The following is a 9,999-nucleotide window of genomic DNA, read 5'->3' as shown; positions in this document are numbered from 1 at the left end:
GGTCATAAAATTTAAAAATGGCCGAACTAACGTTCACAACAAAGAGCGAAGTGGAAGACCCAGCATAGTGACTGCCGAACTTGTAGAAAAAGTCGATGCCACAGTCCGTGAAAACCGTAATTTCACAATAACGGAACTCTCTATGAGTTTTCCACAAATTTCACGAAGTTTGTTGCACGAAATCATTACCAAAAAGCTTGGTTACCACAAGTTTTGTGCAAGATGGATACCAAAAATCTTGACAGAGATTTACAAAAATCAGCGAATGGCTGCAGCGTTAACATTTTTGGACGCTTACGAGAAAGATGGCGACTCATTACTCAATTGCATCGTCACTGGTGATGAAACATTGGTTAAGCATGTGAACTGTGAGACAAAATTGCAGTCAATGCAGTGGGGGCACACAAATTCTCCCTAAAATCCCAAGAAATGCATGCAGACAATGTCGGCAAGGAAGGTGATGGCGACTGTCTTTTGGGACAGAAAAGGTGTGATTTTTGTGGATTTCCTGGAAAGAGGCACTACAATAAACTCTCAAAGGTATTGCCAAACTCTGCACAACCTCAGAAGAGCAATACAAAACAAGCGCAGGGGAAAGTTGGGCTCAAAGATCTTGCTGGTTCACGACAACGTTCGGGCCCACGCGGCAAATGCCACTCGTGAAGTTCTTGAATCTTTTAAGTGGGAGTTGTTTCCTCATCCGCAGTACAGTCCCGACCTGGCACCGAGTGACTTCCACTTATTCCCAGCAATGAAGAAGTGGTTGGCTATGCGCGTTTTGATGACAACGCACAGCTTCAAGAAGAGGTAACCACGTGGTTGAAGAAGCAGGTGGCCAAATTTTATGACGAAAGAATTTCCAAGCTCATCCATCGCTACAATAAGTGCCTTAATTTAAATGGCAACTATGTAGTAAAGTAGTATTTAGGTGTGGCTTTCATCTGTATATAATAAAAAAAATTCCAATACTTTATTTATTTTTAATTCCAAAATGTAATGTACTTTGTGGATAGCCCTCGTAGTATGCGCCTTGCAGTATGCAGTGACTTTTTAATTTTATAAAACGTTTAAATTAGAGCGGCTAATTCTAATGTGCTCCCCTTGTGGGTCCGGGGTAAGAATAGGCCCTAGGTATTCCTGCCTGACATAAGAGGTGACTAAAAGGAGTCCCTCCCCCTCAAGGAGGTAGTTTGCACCTGCATCTGGAGGTGGATGGTTCAACGACTTACATTTGTGGTCATTTTGGTTTTTCGCTTATTCTGGTTTTTCGCTTATTCTGGTTTCTTCCTTCCTTTGTTTCCTTTCTTTGTCCTTCTCCCTGTCTCCCTGTCGTCCTTACTTTTTACCTTGCCTTCTTGTCCACCCTATAATCTCCGACTTAATGTTTGAGACAGTCTGTCCTTTCTCTCCCTCTCTCCCTTCTTTTTTCCTATTCTTCTTTCCTCCCTGTGTGTGCCTGGAGGCCAACCCACGCGTAGCCGATGATGGGGTAATACGTAATTCCCCACCCTGGATAGACAAGTAAGGCATGCACGTACCCTCTGGTGTTGGCCAGGCCCAGGGAGAGGTGATTACCTGAGCTGACACCTTCCGACCATGCCAATTGGTCCCTCCGTCCATTTCTCAGGAGGTGTGATCTGAGGTGTAAACATTCACCTAAGGTGGGAGCACCCTCTGAAAGGGTCCCCACAAGGAAGGAGCACACCATCTGAGATGCTGGCAATCATGGAGGATTCATCCGCAATGGATTTCTCTTCTTCTTCTCTCGCGACTTCTGCCCAAAAGTGGAAACTTGACCAGCCCCAGTGACAAAAGTACTATCGCCTGCCCCAAAGTTCCTCGTATTTTCTAGATCTGAGGACAGAAAGGATTTTTCATTATTCAGAAGGGCGTAGATGCCATAGCCGGACCTGTCAAGTCTTGTATCAGGATGCATAACAGTACCTTGTTGTTAGAAACTGAGAGCGCCTTTCAGGCACAAAAACTGCTTCGGGCCACACTCCTGTACACATTCCCTGTCTGGGTGGGGGCTAACCGCACTTTGAATTCTTCACGTGGTGTGGTATATACTAGATCACTCGACGGATTGACTGACGAGGAGATTCAGTCTTTCCTTGCTGAGCAGGGCGTGACAGCTGTCCATAGGGTCATGAAAAAGGTCAACAATGACCTTGTACCGGCCCGTACACTTTTCTTGACCTTTGATAGTGTTCGGCTGCCGTTGCACATCAAAGCAGGCTATGAGATTATTTCTGTTCGCCCCTATGTCCCGACACCTACGCGCTGGTACCAGTGTCAGCGTTTTAATCACACCCGCCAGTCTTGTTCTGATGCGGCTAAATGCGTCACTTGTGGCAGGGACACCCATTAGGGTGACTGTCCACCTCCATCTCCTCGTTGCGTGAACTGTCAGGGTGACCATGCAGCATCCTCCCGCGACTGTCCCATTTACAAGGATGAACACTGTATACAGGAAATTCGGGTCAAAGAGAAAGTGTCCACCTCGGCTGCTCACAAGCTATTTGCTTGTAGGAAGCCAACACTGCTCCCACCGGGGAAATACAGTACTGTCCTTGCATCTCCTCAGCCTACCAGGTAGGTGTCGATGCAGACATGCGCTCTGACATTTAGCGCTATGGTCGTTCGTTCAGCCAGTGCTAAGATCGCCCGGTCAGCATCTCCTCTTCCTCCCGTCACCCATAAGACACAAGCACCTTCATCAGCTTCTGCCAAGACTAAGACCCAGAAGTCAGATGCACGGGCCTTCAACAAGGAACCGTGCCGTGAGGACTTCCTACGTACCCTGAACTCCCAGCCATCGACTGGTACTTTAACTAAACAACCTTCCAAGAAGGCTCATAGGAAGCAAAGTTCTCCTCCACCACGGCACGTTTCTTCCCCTGCGCCACCCAGTGGTTGCCGCCCCAGGCCGTCATCCATTTCGCCTGGCCGCTCCACTGGTAGCTGAACATCTGACCATTCACCGGCGGAGGAAGCTCCCCCTCCCAGCCATCTTAACATGGTGGCCAACAAATCTATTAAAAAAAATGGAGGATGACTCTCCACCTATTGATGGTGGCAGCAGTGCTCGCTCGAAGCCAGGCCCTCAGTGGCCTTCGAGGTGACCCCTTCTTGCTTCTCCTTTTTCTTTTGCTTCTCATGATGGCACTTCTTCATTGGAATATTCGCGGCATTCGCTCCAACCACAAGGACTTAAAGTTGCTGCTATGCTTGCACTGTCCACTCGTAGTAGCTCTCCAGGAAACGAAGCTACGCCCATGTGATCGAATTGACTTCGCACACTATGCCTCTGTGCATTTTGACCTACCCCCTGTGGCAGGTATTCCAGCTCATGGAGGGGTTATGTTGCTGGTCCAGAATGATATCTACTATGATCCCATCACATTGCACACAGATCTGCAGGCATTTGCCGTCCGAATTACTCTCCCCTCTTTTGCATTTTCCATTTGTACCGTTTACACTCCATCATAACCCGTCTTTTCATCAGTCCCTATACCAGTTCCAAACTGAACAATCCATAGCCCTCACCCACCTAATCCTTCACCTACACATCAACTCAGCCAATGAACACACCCGTCAACTCCTATCCTTAATAAATGTCCTCAATCTTTCCTCTCCCACATCCACACTGGATGTTCAGAGCATCCTCCTACAGGCCAACCGCAAATTAGAACAGCAGGCCACCGTCCACCTCAAAAAACTATCCAATCTCCTGGTTTCCCACCTCTGGAAAGGCAACTCACTCACCCTCCACAACCTTTCCAGTAAACCTCAACCTCCTCTCATTGCACCCAGACCCAGTCTCTCCCGTCTACTCAATCTCCCACTTGCAGCTCCACTCCCCCCAAAACCTCAAAATTTTAATCAACACAATCTGGAACCACAACACCCCAATTTAGTAGTTAACCTTTCCTCCAAACCTCTCTCCCAATCCGAAACCTCTGTCCTATCCAAAGGCCTCAACTTCAGCCCTACTCCCAGATTCAACCAAACAGCCCTCGTCAAAGATTTACTGTCCTACACTCATACTCTCTGCCGGAAATATCACTTTGCCATGAAGAAAAATAATCCTGATCCTACTCCTAATGATCCAACTCCCCAAGACACTATCCAAATTGAACCCTGCCTGGAACAGTTCTGTCCTCCGTCACAGCAGGACCCACCTCCTCTTCCTCAAAATCACCCTCTCCAAACCTTCCAGGAATTTCTCACTCCCAGCCTTGCCTCTCAATCCTTCTTCAAAAACCTTAATCCTACTCCCAACATCACCACAGCTGAAGCCCAGGCTGTCCGTGATCTGAAGGCTGACTGATCCATCGTCATTCTTCTGGCGGACAAGGGTTCCACGACCATGGTACTTGATCATCGGGAGTATGTGGCTGAGGGACTGTGTCAGATTTCAGACAACACCACATACAAAGTTTGCCAAGGTAATCCCATTCCTGATTTCCAGGCGGAGCTTCAAGGAATCCTCAGAACCTTAGGCCCCCTACAAAACCTTTCACCTGACTCCATCAACCTCCTGATCCCACCGACACCCCGCACCCCTACCTTCTACCTACTTCCTAAAATTCACAAACCCAATCATCCCGGCCGCCCCATTGTAGCTGGTTACCAATCCCCCACAGAATGTATCTCTGCCTACGTAGATCAACACCTTCAACCCATTACATGCAGTCTCCCATCCTTCATCAAAGACACCAACCACTTTCTCAAACACCTGGAATCCTTACCCAATCTGTTACCCCTGGAAACCATCCTTGTAACCATTGATGCCACTTCCTTATATACAAATATCCCACACGTCCAGGGCCTCGCTGCGATGGAGCACTTCCTTTCACGCCGATCACCTGCCACCCTACCTAAAACCTCTTTCCTCATTATCTTTCCTGACAACTTCTTCACTTTCGAAGGCCAGACATATCAACAATTAAAGGGAACACCCATGGGTACCAGGATGGCCCCCTCGTATGCCAACCTATTTATGGGTCGCTTAGAGGAAGCCTTCTTGGCTACCCAGGCCTGCCAACCCAAAGTTTGGTACAGATTTATTGATGACAGCTTCATGATCTGGACTCACAGTGAAGAACAACTCCAAATTTCCTCTGCAACCTCAACTCCTTTGGTTCCATCAGATTCACCTGGTCCTACTCCAAATCCCATGCCACTTTCATCGACGTTGACCTCCATCTGTCCAATGGCCAGCTTCACACATCTGTCCATCAAACCCACCAACAAGCAACAGTACCTCCATTATGACAGCTGCCACCCATTCCACATCAAACGGTCCCTTCCCTACAGCCTAGGTTTTTGTGGCAAACAAATCTGCTCCAGTCCTGAATCCCTGAACTATTACACCAACAACCTGAAAACAGCTTTCGCATCCCGCAACTACCCTCCCAACCTGGTACAGAAGCAAATAACCAGAGCGACTTCCTCATCCCCCCAAACCCAGAACCACCCACAGAAGAACCCCAAAAGTGCCCCACTTGTGACAGGATACTTACCAGGTCTGGATCAGACTCTGAATGTGGCTCTCCAGCAGGGATACGACTTCTTCAAATCCTGCCCTGAAATTAGATCCATCCTTCATGAAGTCCTCCCCACTCCATCAAGAGTGTCTTTCCGCCGTCCACCTAACCTTCGTAACCTCTTTGTTCATCTCTATGAAATCCCCAAACCACCTTCCCTACCCTCTGGCTCCTACCCTTGTAACTGTCTGTGGTGTAAAACCTGTCCCATGCACCCTCCCACCAGCACCTACTCCAGTCCTGTAACCCGGAAGGTGTACACGACCATAGGCAGAGCCACGTGTGAAAGCACCCACGTGATTTACCAACTGACCTGCCTACACTGTGAAGCTTTCTATGTGGGAATGACCAGCAACAAACTGTCCATTCGCATGAATGGACACAGGCAGACAGTGTTTGTTGGTAATGAGGATCACCCTGTGGCTGAACATACCTTGATGCACAGCCAGCACATCTTGGCACAGTGTTACACCGTCCGGGTTATCTGGATACTTCCCAGTGACACCAACCTATCAGAACTATGGAGATGGGAATGTGCCTTCCAATATATCCTCTCTTCCCATTACCCACCAGGCCACAACCTCTGCTAATTTCAAGTTGCCACCGCTCATACCTCACCTGTCATTCAATAACATCTTTTCCTCTGTACTTCTGCCTCGACTGACATCTCTGCCCAAACTCTTTGCCTTTACACATGTCTGCTTGTGTCTGTATATGTGTGGATGGATATGTTTGTGTGTGCAAGTGTATACCTGTCCCTTTTTCCCCCCAGGGTAAGTCTTTCTGCTCCCAGGATTGAAATGACTCCTTACCCTCTTCCTTAATACCCACATCCTTTCGTCTTTCTCTCTCCTTCCCTCTTTATTGCCCCATCTTCTGCCCTAATTTGTTTATTTCCATTACAATGTTTAGGTGTTACACTACCACTTTTAGTAACTCATTGAAGATGATAAATAATTGCCAAGATGATCGACATCTATTGGGTTATCTTGCCTTGTATACTGTACAAGAATTAACTGCAATCTTATGAAACTCTTTGTACATCATGAGTATATCTGCTTTTTATGAATTAGTAAATCCCGTCAACCACTCATGACCTACCGCTTGGACTGTCACATATTAACGGATTAGCAAATCTTTATGCACTCAAGAAACATACAAGCACACTGTAAGCAAACATAAGAACATTGTACCTAGAAACTATGCAGGTTTAATGGCACAGACATGTGTCAGTGTGGAAACTGTGTACAATATTATAATGCATAAATGACTCATTCTAGATTCCTGCAACAAACCCCATTGACATTCTGAGGTATATCACTTTTAGTTTCTTAATGTCAATAGGCATTGTTCCAGTTAAAAAAATTGTATGTTTGCTCAAACAATACACTTTCTAAGTATTATTATGATCTGTTTCTTGGCTAACAATATGAGCTCCTGACTATCAATTCATTTTGTGAAAACTACACCTGTTCCCATTTCTACAAAATTTGCCGTGAGAGTTTTAGATGATTAACCCTGTCTTTACTTGCAGAATCTCTTATACTTCTTTATAGTAATTTCGTTTTATATCCAGTTTAGCATCCTGATATTAGGCTCATTATTTCCACCTATATCCATTCTGTAGGATGGGAAACATGCAGCTGGCACATCATCAGGTTCCAACTTGTGTTTCAGAGGAAGATTCAATAGTTTGCTTGTCAAATCCTATTCATAAACCATGCAAAAGCATTAGCAAGTGAAAGTGAATCATTATGTTTATAAGCTTTTTAATCATTTTTGTTTGGTGTAATTGATCTTAGGAAATATGATGCTTAACTCCTAATTTTTATGATGTCTGCAGTGGTTAGTACAAATTGTGATCAGACCACTGTTTTTCTCTGAAAATTATTTCAAACCACACTCTCAGAATTTCTCAAAATACTGCTAATTGTAGCATGACTCTGCACTAAAATATCATTTGCCAGTAAGCACTCAAACTTATGCAAAGAATCTTCGAGGTACCCAAAAACCCAACAACATCAACACAGTAGGTTATCGCTGTGGAATGCTCAGCTGCTACATCAGCATTGCATCTTGCCATCATCAAGGTGCTGTAATAGGTGTTGCTAGTTCATCTTACTATTCCTGCATGCTACCCATTTGTATTATTGATGCTGCTTGTCTTCCATTTATTACAGTCTCAGTATTTACTTCATGCAGATACCAGTTCCTCTTTTAACCTTCCATTGCTTGTGCAGGTGACACTTGTCCCACATGATTTTCCCATCTACACTCCTGGAAATTGAAATAAGAACACCGTGAATTCATTGTCCCAGGAAGGGGAAACTTTATTGACACATTCCTGGGGTCAGATACATCACATGATCACACTAACAGAACCACAGGCACATAGACACAGGCAACAGAGCATGCACAATGTCAGCACTAGTACAGTGTATATCCACCTTTCGCAGCAATGCAGGCTGCTATTCTCCCATGGAGACGATCGTAGAGATGCTGGATGTAGTCCTGTGGAACGGCTTGCCATGCCATTTCCACCTGGCGCCTCAGTTGGACCAGCGTTCGTGCTGGACGTGCAGACCGTGTGAGACGACGCTTCATCCAGTCCCAAACATGCTCAATGGGGGACAGATCCGGAGATCTTGCTGGCCAGGGTAGTTGACTTACACCTTCTAGAGCACGTTGGGTGGCACGGGATACATGCGGATGTGCATTGTCCTGTTGGAACAGCAAGTTCCCTTGCCGGTCTAGGAATGGTAGAACGATGGGTTCGATGACGATTTGGATGTACCGTGCACTATTCAGTGTCCCCTCGACGATCACCAGTGGTGTACGGCCAGTGTAGGAGATCGCTCCCCACACCATGATGCCGGGTGTTGGCCCTGTGTGCCTTGGTCGTATGCAGTCCTGATTGTGGCGCTCACCTGCACGGCGCCAAACACGCATACGACCATCATTGGCACCAAGGCAGAAGCGACTCTCATCGCTGAAGACGACACGTCTCCATTCGTCCCTCCATTCACGCCTGTCGCGACACCACTGGAGGCGGGCTGCACGATGTTGTGGCATGAGCGGAAGACGGCCTAACGGTGTGCGGGACCGTAGCCCAGCTTCATGGAGACGGTTGCGAATGGTCCTCGCCGATACCCCAGGAGCAACAGTGTCCCTAATTTGCGGGGAAGTGGCGGTGCGGTCCCCTACGGCACTGCGTAGGATCCTACGGTCTTGGCGTGCATCCGTGCGTCGCTGCGGTCTGGTCCCAGGTCGACGGGCACGTGCACCTTCCGCCGACCACTGGCGACAACATCAATGTACTGTGGAGACCTCACGCCCCACGTGTTGAGCAATTCGGCGGTACGTCCACCCGGCCTCCCGCATGCCCACTATACGCCCTCGCTCAAAGTCTGTCAACTGCACATACGGTTCACGTCCACGCTGTTGCGGCATGCTACCAGTGTTAAAGACTGCAATGGAGCTCCGTATGCCACGGCAAACTGGCTGACACTGACGGCGGCGGTGCACAAATGCTGCGCAGCTAGCGCCATTCGACGGCCAACACCGCGGTTCCTGGTGTGTCCGCTGTGCCGTGCGAGTGATCATTGCTTGTACAGCTCTTTCGCAGTGTCCGGAGCAAGTATGGTGGGTCTGACACACCGATGTCAATGTGTTCTTTTTTCCATTTCCAGGAGTGTATATTTTGTCTCAGGTGGATGGAGTTCATGCCCTTAACACTCTATCTGTAAGCTTCAGACATCATTGGCTTTCAGTTACATTGGGTTGAACTGTTTGTGAAACGTTATTATAGTTTGGAGGACACTTGTCATCTGCACGAGTGCAAGTACTAAAATCTGAAACAAAGTGTACATTACTTCACTGGTTTCCTACATTCACTCAAACTTTTATGTACATTACTTTAGGTATAGCAAAACTGATTACAGTTAATTTGCTTTTTACATAGAATACTTACCTATGAGAAATAATGCTCTCTAAACCTCTAGTTTGTGGAATAAACATCTTAGATAAAAGAAAACTAGGACAGAGTTTAGCAGCAATCTTAATGTCTGACTGGAATAGTTCCATGAGCTGTGTGATGAAGTTCCTGACAATGAAGAAAACGAGAATTTTGAACATTAAATTGGTCATATTTCAGGAATGGAACAAGAAGTATCAGAAAATCATGAACATCACAGGAAAAAGTAAATCAAGAGGGCATATTTCTTTTACAAAAAATTGTAATGGCTAAATGGAAGAAAATTAAATATTCTACAGATATTATAACAAGATCTTATAATTTTATTATCCATTTATCAGGATCCAGAAATGAAGCCCATATACGAGGGCGGTCCCATAAGTGGACTGACAGAGAGATGGCAGTTGTTGTTGAAAAATACCTCTGAATTAGAAAGTATATGATGTATGAAGCATATGTTTCAAGTCTGAAGAC

Source organism: Schistocerca cancellata, chromosome 7 (genome assembly GCF_023864275.1).
Source record: "Schistocerca cancellata isolate TAMUIC-IGC-003103 chromosome 7, iqSchCanc2.1, whole genome shotgun sequence".
NCBI lineage: Eukaryota > Metazoa > Arthropoda > Insecta > Orthoptera > Acrididae > Schistocerca > Schistocerca cancellata.
This window is presented reverse-complemented; position numbering follows the sequence as displayed.